At 33.4% G+C, this 8,353-nt stretch overlaps 1 protein-coding gene across 1 annotated transcript in view; it reads left to right on the top strand.

Annotated features, from left to right (window-relative positions):
• The window catches only part of LOC118740495, a 139,165-nt gene that overhangs the window by 74,416 nt on the left and 56,396 nt on the right, over positions 1 to 8,353 (top strand). The gene's annotated exons all lie outside the window — the stretch shown is intronic.

The following is an 8,353-nucleotide window of genomic DNA, read 5'->3' as shown; positions in this document are numbered from 1 at the left end:
TTTGAATTCGATTTCTTTGCCTATCTTTCGCAAATTTTTGTGGAAAACACAGAGAAATTTTCGTTTTCAAATTTGTATGGAACGTTTTACTTTTAAAAACGTTTTGATCCAGGTTTTGCACCTACAATATTTATTTAAATTTTGAGAACGAAAATTTTCAATTCAATTCCCAAAATCCATGTTTTTATTTTTGGTACGCAAATTTTCAAATCTTTTTTAAAAACGATCGTTTGATAATTGAATATGCGCATGTTGAAATTAAATCCTAAAATGTTTTTTCTTCACTTAAAAAATATGCATTTTTAAATATGATATTCAAATCTTATTTTTATAAAATCACAACAAGTTGTTTGGTACACACATTGTCAAAAATATGTTGATATACATATATACTTATAAATGAGTTACAAAATTTAATAAATAAAATACAGATGTTTTACAAATACTATATACATACATACATAAGTCCACCTTATCACCAATGTCCCTTCCATGTAGTTAGGTGGTTAGAATGGCGGTATTGTTTGTATATACTTCATCACATTTTTTGAAGATTGAAGTAACTTATTTATATCAACACAATTTTCTCGACAAATGATGCAAACATATGAAATGCTTTTCATTATAGCTAGGTAGCTTTTTAAATTCTAATGCAAAACATTTTAGTTTTAAATATTTTTCATACTTAATTGACTGAAAATAAATTCAATTTTTTATTTTAAAAGTGTATAGTTTTATTTTACTTGTTGAAAATTGTGTCGCACTACAATTCGTTGGGAGAAAATCCTCAAATATTTCATTTTAATTTTGAAAATACGCATTTTTTCCGTTATTTCTTTAATTTTGTCTGTTCTCCTCAGTAAAGAAGTGAATATATTATAACGATCGTTTTTGTTTTGCGAATGTTTCGTTTTAAAGTCGTAAATACAAATACTGTATTTTTTATTTTGTATGAAGTAAAATTATTTCAAAAACTTTTATTTTACAATTTATTTTAAAAACTTGCGTTTTACCTGTATAATTTTCTCTGTGAATGCTGAAAAAATTACTATTGCAATAAAAAATTTAGTTTTTTAAAAATAAAAAAATGGTTTAGAAAAAACTAGGAACTAAGGAACTTAAATTTTGTAAGTTTAAGGAAGTAGAGCCTCTCTATTTTATGGCAATAAAATACATACACTGGCGGCAGAAATAATGGGCTCGTCGTACTTTTTAGAATTTTGGCTATGTTCCTTTAGTTTATTTTATGTTTAATATTTTTTTTTATAAAAACCCAGGTAGTTATACAACAAACATCATATAAATCCGCTTTCCAAACTTTGAGCAAAAGTTATAAAAATTCGAAAAATTATCACCAAATTTTCAAAATTTTTATTCAGAATTTTTAAACAAATTTTTGATATTGATTGATAGCTTTGTTTCCCATTCAATTTTAGTATAATAAAGTGCAAATTTCAACTGGCTACAAAATACCGTTGATCTTGAAGAATTTTTGCTGACGGTGTCACGGATTTTTCCGATACAAAGTGTGCTCGAAAATTTATATAGAAGAGAATGCCTAGCATCGTCAAAAAAAAAATAAATTCAAAAATCAACGGTATTTCCTAGCCACTTTAAACTTGAACTTTATGATACTACAATTGAATGAGATATAAGACTGCATACCAAAAATGTTTCTTAAAATTCTGAATAAAAAGTTTGAAAATTCGTAGAATTTTTATAATTTTTGTTCAAAGTTTGAAAAGCGGATTTATATGATGTTTGTTGTATAGCTACGTAGGCTTTTATAAAAAATATTAAACATAAAATAAACTAAAGAAATGTAGGCAAAATTCATAAAAGTACGACTCTATTATTTCTGCCGCCAGTGTATGTACATGCGTTATGAAATTTTGTTAGTTTATTTGAAACTGTGCGATATATATATATATATATATACATATATATTACACACTTACATGGTTTATGCTTTAGATTTTCAATAATTTCTTTTTAAAGGATCATTTGCTTAAAGTATATGAAATGGTGAAGCATTTGGACAGTGATTCGTATGAGCAGGAATTTATTAAATGTTCCAATTCATCAAGTTCCAGTTCCCAAGACGACATTCCCACTTCATCGGCGAGTGCTTACGATAAGCTGGATCTTCACGTCCAAAATTTAATGAACACACAAAAGTTATCATCTCAAGGCCTGGCAGCGAGCACTAAACTGAAACTAATGAGACTTTGTGAAGGAGAAAGATTGTCCTTTGGTACCAATGTACTTGAGTATTGGCGAAAATCGTGTGACAGAGAAAAGGAATTGACGCTAATTGTAGAAACTATATTAGCCCTGCCTGCAACTCAGGTTTCTGTGGAGCGTTCATTTAGCGCATTATCTACAGTGTTAACAAATTTAAAGTCAAAGCTTTCAAAAAAATCTCTTTCTAATTTAGTCATAGTAAAGTTAAATTATGAGCTCCTAAATTTTTCAAATTTTGATCTTGATGATAATACAATAGCAAAGCATTTTGCTTTCACCCATGTATGAATATTCATTTATATATATTTTTGTACATATGTATACGAACACATAAGACCAACATAATATAAACGCGAATTTTGACAAGTTTCAACTATTTTGCTTTTGTTTCTTTAATGTTTACTAATTTTCATGGAATAGTCAGTATGGCGTACACCGAAGCAACACTAGAACATCTAGTGGGCGTCGGTTTCCCCGGGTGAGACAATACAGCGAATACGGTCAGTCTTGTGACAGAAACCTCTAAGGTTCCTTCTTCAGTTATCCTGATAAATCCTAAAACAACCTTTGGAGGAGTTCCTTATTATATATTTAAAACGAACTTATCTATGTCTAAAGCCAATCCTCGCATTCAAGGTAGAGTCTATATATTGACTTTATGCTCTCAACAATTCCCCAGTGTAGTAATTGCTGCCTTGTGAGCAGAACCAGGCAAAGTTGTCTTGGGCTCCTCTGTGACCTGGTATACACCTTTTTGTTACCTTTTTCGTATCAATGTACATTTCTATGATAAAACAAGTAAGAAAGTCTAAGTTCGGGCGGAGCCGAACATTAAATACCCGGCGCAAGTATTAAATACATATATGTTTTTCACCTTTCCGAAAGCTACCGCTACGTGATAAGCCGGGGTGTATAAATTTTGAGTAAATTAGCGTCCTTAAATTTCGAAATATTGTAGTTTCAAGCATTTCTGAAATTTACCGTTATATGAAAAGCGGCCGTAATTTTAGTCCAATTTCAATAATTTTCAACGCTTTGCTTTTATGTGGCAAGCACAATAACCATACCGAGTTTGGTACAAATTAGTAGAACGGTTACCGATATTCATATATGTGATCATAAGTGGGCGGTGCCACGCCGATTTTCCAAAATTTTACCATAAGCGTATTTCTTGGTAAAGAATTGTTGCAAACGTCAATTTTGAATAAATTAGCTTTAATATTTACTGATTTATCGAAGATTTCGTATTTCTCTAAATTACCCTCTGGACTGTGGGCGTGGTTATTGTCCGATTTAAAAAATTTTCGGCCGTTTGGTATGCTGTACCAGGGCCAATAACTGTGCCAAGTTTGGATGAAATCGGTGCAGCGGTTGCCAAGATATACACATGTAACCATAAGTGGGCGTGGCTACGCCCATTTTCCAAAAATTAATAAAATTCTTATTTTTCGTCTGAAAGTTATTGTAAATATCAATTTTGAGTGAATTATCTTCAGTAGTTACTAAAATATCGCCGTTTGCGTATTTCTGGAAATTACCGTTATATGGGAAGTGGGCGTGCTTACAGTCCGATTTTGCCCATTTTCAATACCAACCTACCTTGGATTAACAGAAACCTACATACCAAATTTCGTTGAGATATCTTAATTTTTGCTCGAGTTATCGTGTACACGGACGGACGGACAGACAGACATGGCTTAATCGATTTCTCTATTCATTCTGAACATTTATGTATACATTTGTCTATATCTATCTCGATTCGTTTTGCATGTTACAAACAACCGTTATGTGAACAAAGTTAATATACCCTTGTGCACAAGTGCGCTCCGGTATAAAAATTGGACTTATATCATTACACAAGGACTGACATAATCCCAAATTTTAAAATTGGAGTTATGCCACTTGGCCCTATGTGATGGCACCGATTGTTGGGTATGATGCTTTATGTTAGACAAAAGGCGGAGTATAAAGGATTCAAATTGAGGAAATTAGCCTATGGTTACAGAGGATATGTAATAAGGTAACCGACGAAGACTTGCGTGCCACTTGCGCTTTTCTCTCAAAGTTTTTACCGCTGGTAAACCATAATAAAGGTTAAAATTTAAAAGTTAGTTAATAAAATTTAAGTAAAAACTGTAGAAAATTAACAGTAAAATACTTTTTTCGCAAAATCATTAAGGACACTTTTATTTTTCAAAAAAAAACCTGTGCGACAGTTATTATTTTACACCCTATATATGATAAAAAATGAATAGCTGGAAAAAGGAGTACAAAAGAAGTACAAAACTAAAAAAGGAGTACATTTCCAGATTTTGTTTTTGGAGAACAAGCGAGTACATTGCAATAAAAGGAGTACGTTTGCTCCCAAAAGCAGTACGTCTGGCAACCCTACTTATAGTATTAGTAAAAAAAATGTTATTACCGGTTCGTCAGGTCTTGAAATTGGACGAATATTTTAGAAAATTTCTTGTAGTTTCCGAGCATATAATTGTATATTTTCGCGCGAACTTTCGATTTCCTTGATTTTCCGATTTTCAGCTTAATTTTACCTACATAGTTTTGCGCAAACAATTTTTCAAAAAAAACAAGGAAATATGAGCCCACAAATTGAGAGAATTCAGCATATTTACGCTTATAAAATTTTAAATATAACCTTTGAATTACTGAGGGTGGAAAGCTGAAAACTAAAACTAAACAAAATTGCATCAAATCGGTTGAGTACAGGTTGTGGACGTTATAGTTATCCAATCTTTCCCATATTTATTATACATTTAGGTTTCTCTAATAAAAGAGAGAGTAGAAACTAAATTTCATCGAAATCGGATTTAATGTTTCCGCCACAAGGGTGGGGGGCAATTTGTCCATCTTTACCATATTTCATAATTGCCTTGTCGCTATCAAAGATGGAGCCAGATCTGTCATGACTCCTCACTTTTTGGCACCTTTGTACGAAAGCGACATTTTTCATCTGTTCTTGTTCCTAAGAAGAGGCTGGGAAATGTACTTGAATTAAGTATTGCAGAGATTCGCTGCTGTTATTCGTAGAGGTGCCATCTTGCTTCTTTAGGAGGCCTGTCCCGTTGAAAGACTTTTAAGAGAAACTCGAATGTTTCGGCTAATGTAGGGCTGCCAGACGTCCTGGGTTTGCAGGATTTGGCCTGATTTAGACAAATTGTCCTGGTGTCCTGGTGTCCTGGTCCACACTTAAATTTTCCTGGTTGTTTTTGTAATGAAGGTCAATGCAGACACTCCTCTAATTTTTAACAGATTTTGCTGTGTAAAAACGGTTAAGCTCTCTGTCTAATTGATAACAAAATGTTTTTAGTAACATGTTGCATATCTGGTGAGTATACCTTCTCTCTGTTTAGTTTATTTGGTTAAAATCTCTATTTTTTAGGCAAATGCCAAAAAGAGTGCAAGCTCCTTATCAGGTACACTTCTGAGGGGTCATACATAAGGAGTTTTTTAAGGTTTTTCTTAATTCATAAAAATCATACTTCTTTAAGGAATTTATTTCAGGTTCATATCAAATAGTTTTATTTACACTTAAAATGCCTATTGAATCTTATTTTTAATGCTAAGTAATATAAATATTTACTTAAGTGCATTCGCGTAAATTCTAAATATGAAACACCTTTCTAGGAAGCACACAGGGAAGCACTTTTTTCAGTCCTTGTTGGGTAAGCCTTTTGAAATGACTGCACTTAAGACAGCCTACCTAAATTATCTTCAGGTTATGCATATACAAGATGGCAAAAATGGGTCATAAAGCGCGTTGTAGCTTATGCGGAAATTTGCTAGTGGGTGGAACGTCACCGTCACGAGAAATTTAATATTTTATGATTAAAAAAATTCAGAACTTGGGCATCCTTGATCACCATCAATCATTAAGCTCTACGGATTGTGCCACAAAACTATATTGCTTATGGCTTTTTTGATTCACATTTCTCCTCCACGGTTCCGTCTTAGAGCGTCTACGAAGTTTATTGTAGTTACGGAAAGCAGCCCTATAATCGACCTTTTGATCTGATCTTTTTTCATGTTCAAAAGCTTTCTGATAAGTTCGGCGCGTTGCCACCTAAACTTCATCGATTGGATTAATGGGGGTTAAAAACGACACCGCTCTAACTTTCAACAGGATTTTGAAAAGGGCCCAATTAAATTTCCTCGGAGGGAAAGCCATGTTGCAGAGTTAAAGAATTTCGTGAAATATTTTACAGAAAATGCTGTACAATGTTTACAAAGTGTACATACATATATAAGTTAGAAGAAGTCCTAATCTAAAGATTTGCCGGGGAGTTCGACAGCATCCACTGCCACCAGTTGCTGCCTGCCACTCGCGGAACTTGCCAGACCTACCAGCACCAAATCAAAGCAAAATGGACTATAATACGAGTATTTTGCTTAAAGCAAAGTTCTGAGACAGTACGCCACAGTAATTCAGACAACGGTTGCGGCTAAAGTTATTCACCAAGCTAAAGATAAGTAAAGAAGAAAACTAAAATACAAACATTAATAGATACAAGTACTAGTTGAATAACTACAACGCACACACATTCACATCGAAAATGAGTTTTAAATACGAAACCAGCAAGAAATTGCACAGCAAAGGACCGCAAATACAAATCAACTGCCAAAACGCAAACGAAGTAAGCTTCATCAGACGCAAAAGCAAGCTATGAGTATATAAGTAGTCAGAGCGCAAAGAATCTTTTTGGCCAACTTTTTTTTTTCAAAAAGCCAACAAGCCAGCAGAGGAAGAGTAGGAAAACACAACCCCATCAACTTCAATTGCAATCACGCCAAAAGCAGCGGTCAGGAGCGCTGCAGCCAACAGATGATGCAGAATTCTGCAGTGAGGCCAAAGAACTGCAGCTAATGTTTGTGGCAGGGCGAATGAGCAGAGGAAAACAGGGTTGGGTGGTGTTGCAATGAGACGATGCACATGCAAATAAAAGCGTGCATATCCTCGACTGTTGTATTGCCTTTCACTTCCGACGGAAGCATTCGGCGGAAATATAGCTGTGCGACCGGATTTCTTGCAGCGACTTTGTTGTTTGGTTGGCTTTCTTACTTGCATAGCGTAGGGTATCGTCGTATTATGTATGTATATTCTGTTGCTTTAGCTGTTGGCTGTTGCTTGGATACCGAACTATGAACTGTGTGCATTTTGACAATAATTGCAGCATTTATGTCGAATTTGGAAACAGAGCTTCAAAGACGAAAAGGCAAAGGCTTCATGTTACAGTTTATTGAATTTGTGAATCCTGTGGAGTGCAGGCGAAGTTGCGCTTAAATTGCGGCAGCTGAGGGCAGGATGGGATATTTAAAATAGGAAATTTATCTCAGATGCAGAAGTATACATAAATATAAATACTAGCTTTTTTTCCGCAGCTTCGTCCGCGAGAAGTTCGGTCTAACGTTATGGTTTGAATTGTAACAAAAAAGAAAACAAAGTATATCACTCGAGGTTTGCGAATATGGTAAATGTGTGAAATTTCAAATAACTTTTTAATATATAAACAACAACTTAGATGTCGTAGCTAGTCCCTATATTAAGTATATAATTTTTTTTTATTATTTCTATACTTAATTAATACTTTTTGCTTCATATCAGTATCTCATTTTATATACATGTTTTCATAGTAAAGTCTTCTTAAGCAATTTTTGTTTGAAATCCATATTTCAACTTAAGGTTTAAATAGGTGGCAACCTTCTTCAAGATATTTCGATATGAAGCTCTTTCAACTTGTTTCCTTTGGCATCCATATTAATATAATTCATTAACGTGACTTATTCAATTCAGTTGAGTGGCAACCCCTATAAAAATATTTCTAAAATAAAGCCTTCTTAAACTTCTTTTGTTTGACTTGACATCATTTCGTATTAAATCGTTTAATTTATTAACTAAATTTATTTAGAATTCTTAAAAGGTAGGAACCCCCATTAAAATTATTTTTGTAACAAAGCTTTCTTTCGATTGACTTGCATATAGCCATATACTTAGCTACCTTAACTTTCTTAAATCTCACAAGTTTGCCGCTCATAATGTGTTGCATGCTTTAATTTGTTCATAAAATTTCATTTTACTTTTGAAATATGTGGCAGC

This window comes from Rhagoletis pomonella, unplaced genomic scaffold (assembly GCF_013731165.1).
Source record: "Rhagoletis pomonella isolate Grant_MI unplaced genomic scaffold, Rhpom_1.0 Rhpom_scaffold_00006, whole genome shotgun sequence".
NCBI lineage: Eukaryota > Metazoa > Arthropoda > Insecta > Diptera > Tephritidae > Rhagoletis > Rhagoletis pomonella.
The sequence above is the reverse complement of the archived record's forward strand: the minus strand, read 5'-3'. Positions and strand labels throughout refer to the sequence as shown.